This window comes from Hypomesus nipponensis, chromosome 17, assembly GCF_054491055.1.
Source record: "Hypomesus nipponensis isolate SF chromosome 17, ASM5449105v1, whole genome shotgun sequence".
In the NCBI taxonomy this organism is placed as follows: domain Eukaryota; kingdom Metazoa; phylum Chordata; class Actinopteri; order Osmeriformes; family Osmeridae; genus Hypomesus; species Hypomesus nipponensis.
This window is the reverse complement of record NC_140377.1, coordinates 17471530-17479181: the sequence shown is the minus strand read 5'-3', so window position 1 is coordinate 17479181 and position 7652 is coordinate 17471530. Positions and strand designations below refer to the sequence as shown.

Genomic DNA, 7652 nt, shown 5'->3' with positions numbered 1-7652 from the left:
AAATCAGGGCCAAATGTTTTGTTAATTCAAAAACAAAATCTTTAGTTGAAAAACTAAAGCTTGACATTGAAAATGTACGTTTTGGTTGAAAACTTAAAAAATAAAAGCATGTTTTCAAAGAAAAAATAAGTGTACCAATTTTTTTTCAAGTTGAATACAATTTCGATTACATTCTGGAATTATTTTGAATAACTTATTAATTTAAAAAAAATGTACTTTTCAATTTTCACATTTCATGTTTTCAGATTCAAATTTTTTTTTTTATGACTTCATTTTTTTTTTTTGAGTTTCTTATTTTTTCAGTTTTTTTTGCTTCAGTTTCAGACTTTTGGCCCCGTTTTTGCATAGGGGGCATGGCTTCAACTCAGAGGCGGGAATTATGAGTGACAGCCTAACTAAGAGGCAGAAGACTCGGCTATTGGCATGGCGTCCGCTCCGCCAGGGCAACAGGTTGGCGCCAGCACACAGGTAAGACATGTGAAAGATATTAGCCTTTGTGAATAGATACTTTGGGACATTATCCGCAGTGGCATTTTTTTGTCATTAACACATAAAGGGGAAAATAGGTGGACAGCTGGACAAAGCTGGAAATTTGCTAGCACTAAAGTTAGCATTAACTAACGTTAGCTTCACACTTCAGTACTGTAGCTGGTGTTTTTACAGTCAGTCAAGCTCTATTTTTTTTTTTACTTTAACGAGTAGTGTAACCTAGTGTCTTTGGTTACCTCCGTTTGTCAGAATGACCATAACTCGACGGTGGCTTCAGCCACAGAGAGCCTTATAAACGTGCTCACACAGAACCTGTCTCAGGGACAGCTAGAGCAGCCCTAATGGAATTTCCAGTTCAAATCCAGTAGAAAATCTCAGTAGATATCCAGTTGAACACCAGTAGAAATTCATTTAAAACCAATAGAAATTTCAGCCGGTTTTTATTGGTTTTTATAGGGGAATTGGAACACATTCTACTGGTGTCCAACTGGTTTCTACTGGAATGTATTGGTCTGTTCCAGTAAAAAAAAAAAAAATCATAGACCATTTGAGGTTATTGGTCTCAAATGGTCTGTATTGGTTTTATCTTGTCTTAAATGCTCTGTATTGGTTTTATCTGGTCTCAAATGGTCTGTATTGGTTTTATCTGGGGGAAATGATTTTTTTTGTTGCTCACAATAGTGCCTGAAACACTGCGTAGGAATTTAAATTGATTAAACTAATTTCAACTAGTGGAAACTGGAATTATAGTGAATACATACATACCACACTGACCTAAGACACACACACATCTTTGTATACTGCAACTAACACCATGGCAATTTAACATAATATTGAAATAGAAGCAACAAGTAAATGTATTAAAGTAGATTTTTTTTAATTGACTTGTTATTGTCCATGATCTTCTCTGAAACATACTGCCCAATTTTACGGCCGCGAACAGCCACCTCTGGTTCCGGGACACCTTTTTCCTGCAGCCATCTGTTGAATGAGTCTGTCGTTGAAAAATAGAAGAATGGTTCATATTTAGCTTACATTTCCTTTTCTAAGTACAAGTATCTCTCCTCAACAGGGTCAAGACCAAGACTCATGGCCTGATGAAGACCAGAGCCTTCTTGATGTTGCCTCTGAGGTAGGTTCTATCACTGATATGGTTCCCCGACATGTTATCTATTTCTGTGTTAATCCTGTTTCAATCATCTCTTTAAATATCTCTCCTAAACAGGGTCAAGACCAAGACTCATGGCCTGATGAAGACCAGAGCCTTCTTGATGTTGCCTCTGAGGTAGGTTCTATCACTGATATGGTTCCCCGACATGTTATCTATTTCTGTGTTAATCCTGTTTCAATCATCTCCTTAAATACGTAGGTTTTATGACTGAGTGTTGACATCAGTTCACTATGCTTAAATATATTAAAGTATCTTTTTATTATAAAAAAACAAGACCAGCGGTAATTGTTTTTTTTTGTTTCCATAGTAAAATACCTTTAAAATCAGACTTGCTACCTCAAAATATTAATTTGATTACACTGACATGGGAGGTACTGATCTGAAAAAGAAAGAAAAAAATATCAAGCTGTGCGAACTATATTTGAGTAGTAATATCTTTATGAATATAAAAAAGATAGGAAATCAATGCAATTATTAAGCAGTCATGTACTGTACTATCAACATCTCTGTCATCATTTTAATCTAGGCCAATGACAATGGTACTGGCAGTGACAGTGACGACTCAGTTGAGGATACTTCAACTCAAGCAACAGGACAAAAGGAAAGATCTGAATGCTGGAATGATCCATTTCACATCTTTGGAAGCCTACCAAATTTGAACAAACCATTGTGTGATTCTGTTCGTGTGACAAAAGCTGAAGCTCTCCTGCTGGTACTGTCATTTGCCATGAGACATTGTCTTAGTGGAGTTGCGATTATTGACCTTTTGCAACTCATTAATGTGCTGTTTGGCATGGATATCCTTGCAAGTTCCAAACATTTATTCCAGAGAGTGTTTGGGAAATCTTCAGACCTGGTTAAATTCCATTTCTACTGCAGTTTTTGTAAATCTTATATTGGAACACAAAGTAGTGACATGAGAGAGGTTGAATGCCCTCAGTGTCATAGTATATGCAAAACACAGGATCTTAAGCAACATAATTTCTTTATGAGTGTTCCCCTTGCTCCACAAATTCAGTGCATCCTTGAACGACTAGATGGCACAGGTCTTTTAAAATATAAAATGAAGTGAAACACAAATGGATCAATTTCAGATATATTAGATGGTGAAATGTACAAACAATTATAAGGTCCTGGAGCAATCCTGAATGAGGAACATAACTTCTCTTACACATTCAACAGTGATGGCAGCCCAGTTTTCAACTCCTCTACATTTTCAATTTGGCCTATTCATGTGATGATAAATGAGCTACCAACAACAGAGAGAGGGAATCACATGGCTCTGGCTTGTCTGTGGTTTGGAAAGGGGCATCCTAAAATGAGTAGTTTCCTCCATCATTTTGTTGAAGATGCTAAAACACTGGCAGAAAATTGAGTTAGGTGGCTGACTAAATCCAAACAGGTAGTCATTTCTAAACTAATAGGTTTATGTTGTGTTGTTGATTCAGTGGCAAGACCTACCATGCAGAACACAACGCAATACAATGGTTACTTTGGGTGCAGTTGGTGCTATCATCCTGGGAAATTGGTAGCAGGGCAAGTTAAATACCCTGTTTCAGAATCACAGTACCCTGACAGAACAGAAAAGGAAATGTTGAGGCACATGGAGAAGGCTCTTCAAGATGGGGTTAGTTATAAGGGTGTTAAAGGTCCATCTCCTCTTATAAATGTGCCACATTTCAACATAGTCTGGGGTTTTACACCAGACTACATGCACTGTACTCTTCTTGGTGTAACAAGACAAATCGCAGAGCTCTGGCTAACTTCAGTGGGAAGAGAATTTTACATCGCCCCAAGTCACTTACAATCAATAGACTCAAGACTGCTTTCTATTCACCCACCTAGAAATATATCACGCTTACCCAGATCACTGAAAGAGCGGAAATTCTGGAAAGCTTCTGAGTGGCGTACCTGGTTACTGTTTTATTGTTTGCCCTGTCTGAATGGAATTCTGCCTTCAAAGTACATAAAACACTTTGCCAAATTAGTTCAAGCCATTTACCTCTTGCTAAAGTCCAACATTTTCCCAAATGATATAAATGAAGCAGATGTTCTTTTACTTGAGTTTGTGTTTGGGGTTCAGGAGCTTTATAATGAGGAAATGACTTCAAATGTGCACTTACTTGCTAAAAGTGTTAAGCTATGGGGGCCTCTTTGGGCCCATTCCGCATTTGTCTTTGAATCCGCAAATGGAGAGATTCTAAAACTTGTTAACGGAACAAGAGGTGTGGCAACTCAAATAGTTGACAAATTTGTACTACGAAATACAACATTCATGTTTTCTCAGATATACACAGTCCACCATCACATATTGAAATTCTGTCTCAACTTAACTTCTTATACCCGATTACAAGTGGCTGAAGAGCATCACGGCACTACAGTTTTAGGAGTGGGTTATCCATACACACTCAACACTGAAGAGCGGGAGCTATTTCAAAAGAGTGGTAGGGCAATATCAGCTGTGGTGGTGCATAACAGACTGGTCTACAAAGGTCAAAGGCTTGACAGCACCGGCTACAAAAGGTGCATCAAAACAAACAACACAGTTGTACAGTTGTCTGAAGGAAAATTTGGTGAAATAATCAAAATTTGCACATCTACACATTCAGAGGTTATGCTCCTTGTCAAACTTTTTAATGTTCATCGTAACAAAGCCATTGCAAACACCCCCCACATAACATGCATCAGTCGTTCAGAACATAAATGTGTTGTGCTCCCTAGTGACATTGTTGGAAAGTGTTTATTACTTGAGTTCAGTGACAAAATGTATATGTACATTTCCTAATAATCATGAAAAGGACTGATTGTTTCAAAATCCAAAACCCCAGTGTGTGCTCTACTTTGTCTTTAGACGATAAATTACCTACCCAATGTCCCTTCAATATCTAAATATTATAATATACGGGTCCAGCCCTACATTGATCCTCTCTAATTCTGCCCTTTGAATGGAGTGGTTTATCTTTATTATTATGTTTGTTTTTATTGTGTGTGGATGTAAAGTCCTTATGAAAAGTCTGTATTAAAGGTGCTACAGAAATAGTGTAATATTATTATAAAAATTGACTTTTGTTAGAAAGCAGCACACTAAAGCAACATGTTTAAATATATATTCAAATGCTGAAATTCAAGAAAATGCTGTAATGAATTTGCTCTGTATCATTCTTGTTATGAATTGTATATTAACAGTAGGTCCATATTCTAAAATATTCTATTTTATTCTAAATAAAAAGTTATAACACTTGTTGGCTCGAATAAGGTTTGTTTTCTACAAAGTTATGCCACCAATTACATTTTATTGGGTTTGTTAGACCAGTTAATCAATGTATTCATTTAAATTGGTTCGCCAGTTACATCCTATTGGTTTCAACTGGACGGAACTGAAAAAATCTGGTTCCACCCAAAGCTCAATTGGTTTAATTGGGTTTTGATTGGTTTTAACTGGTATTCTTAACTGGTTTAAACCAGTAGATTTTTTAAACCCAGTTGGATCCAGTTGACTCAGTACAAACCATTTGAGAACAGTTCATTCCAATAGACGAGCTACTGGATTTTCAGCTGGAATTTAGAAGAAAGCAGGAACAGGAGTCGTTATCTGTAGAACAAGAGATGACCAGGTTTTAGTTTGAATTGTATAGTTCAAGTTCATTTTAAACTAATTCATCTAGCTAATATTTTGAATTAACATTATTTTAAATGAATTTTTCAATCGTGCAGATCTTTCCCTGGATTTTTCTCATGAAAAAGTTACCTTGGGAAACAAAAGATACAGAGTCCAAAGACCTGTACCACAGCATATACAAATGAGGTCATGAGGAGGTATTACAGACAATGTATTATAAAAAATGTGCACCTAAATTCTTACATTTACAACATTCCCTTGTTTTCTAGTGGCAGGGCTCTACGCTAATGTTTTCACAAAGGAGTACATGTGCTCCTAAATGAAAAAATTTAGGAGCACACAAAGAAACTTTGGAGCAGTGTTTTTTTTTTTTTTTTTACGTTTATTAAACACATGTTAACACAGGGGCATTGTTAGACCCTTTTTACAGGGGCACGTGCCCAGTATAAATCTGCTGTGCCCCAGTAAAATAATAAAAAGTTTTATTTTTAACAATTTACTTTATTAGTCAGTGCATTAATTCAGGTTGATAATCCCGAAAAAATCTATGCGATACCCCAATCAGCGCTTGTAAAATCAAAGCAGTTTAACCGAAAACACAAACCTTGCATTAACTATAGATGTCCCTGCCAAAGTTGATATCAAACTTGTGTCCCTGAACTGTTGTATAGTGGGTTAAGCATGGGGAGTTTTCTATAGCCTAGCCCTAGTGCATTGAGCAAAACATGCTTGGAAGAAGGGATATGAATAGGGGCCAGTGCCCCAGTACAGTTTTATGTCTAACAACGCCATTGATTTAACAGTTAATGCTAGACACCTAGCAACTTTCACTCTGATAGAACTAGAACAAATAGTTTAAGAAACATGTATATAGTTATAGTTTATTTTGATTTTTATACTGGGACATTATAGACTATGTTAGCTGTTTTGAAAATAGCTTTTAAAGTAATGCAGTAATTTGATCAATTTACCAGCTAACTTGCTTCGTAACACTGAACATTCAGTGTCAGTGTTTACCTTACAGTGTACCTTACACTTACAGTGTACACTGTAAGGTAAATGCACATGCCTTGTTTGGCCAATTTGGTCGATTGTGGAAGAAACTCTAAAAAAAAATTGTTATCGAGAGGAGTATCCAGCCATAGCGCTAGCTACTTTTGGGGGAGTAGAATTCCGGTTTCCCCCATGTTTCCAACTAGTCACTAGAATAGGGGGTCGCCAAACGTCACCACGGAATTTTGGGGGGTCGCCAGGGGAAAAGTTTGAGAACCGCTGGGCTAGCCTACTGTCAGAACGCTTTCAGACAGTTCATCAAATTACGCTAATTATTAGTAGGCCTAAATGCATATATATATATATATATATATATGTTAAGTAGATTTGGTAGGTCCACAATTTACACATTTTAACGGTCGTAATGGTTTGACAAGTTGTCTCCCTTGCCCTGTTAATTGTGGCAACATATTGCCTTTTTTGGATTTTGAAATTACGCTGCTGAAACAACACCTCTCTGCTGCTTTACGCTTTGCTTTTTGCGACATAACTCCTCTTTTTGACGATCGCCTGATCTGGGCTGCAGAGTGTAAGGTTATTGAGGTCTAGTTTGAATTTGCGTTGCCTGTTAGTGGAACGGAACGTTAGTGGAACGCAAGGGCGTAGGTTTGGACTCAGACTTGGTGGGGACACCCCCCCAAATCGAGATGCCTTTCTGTATACTATCCCTAAAGAGCTAGTATAACTGTATACTCTAGAAAAAGAGACTGTGATGATGAGACTAATGCTGAACAACAAAATGTTTTATTATCATAAAACTCACCTGAAGCCCTGATGCTGTTTCCTCAGCCTGCACTACATCTGGAGTGTTTTCATGCTGTCTTTCCTGCATACAAAATGGTTCATTCATTTTGTAGCCTATCCTATTGCTAGCAAGATAAACCCTCCTACCATATTGTATACAGTGTTATTTGGACATTAATAATCAAATAATGATTCATTATATTTGAATAACCAACAGTGTTAACTTCTTCACATTGCCAACTGTTTTTTCCAACACCTGTTTAGCACTGCAGTGACAGTCCATCAACTGTGAATTTGTCCTAGGCTAGACTCCTGACCTTGGTTGAAAGATTAGCTACAGAAGCTAGGTTTAGCTGTTACAATATTCTGGGTAATATATATCACCAGTTAATACTTTTTCCACAGTAGAATCTGCATTTGAAAGCCTGGTCACTACCACTGCTAGTATGGCTAGTTGTTTAGCCTGACTTACACTGCTTTTTGAAAAAGCTTTGTATGTCCCCTTTCTTCTTCTTGGGTGGAGGCATATCTGATCTACAAAGCACAAAAAGGGACAAACATGGACATTCTGAAGGG

At 37.2% G+C, this 7652-nt stretch overlaps 1 pseudogene across 1 annotated transcript; it reads left to right on the top strand.

The window, feature by feature from the left end:
- The first annotated feature begins 423 nt into the window (after positions 1–423).
- On the top strand, positions 424–4844 carry LOC146253758 (uncharacterized; annotated as a pseudogene). Its single transcript, XR_014731688.1, has 4 exons — positions 424–468; positions 1562–1621; positions 1715–1774; positions 2187–4844. The product of XR_014731688.1 is annotated as an uncharacterized LOC146253758 (transcript).
- The last annotated feature ends 2808 nt before the right edge of the window (positions 4845–7652 follow it).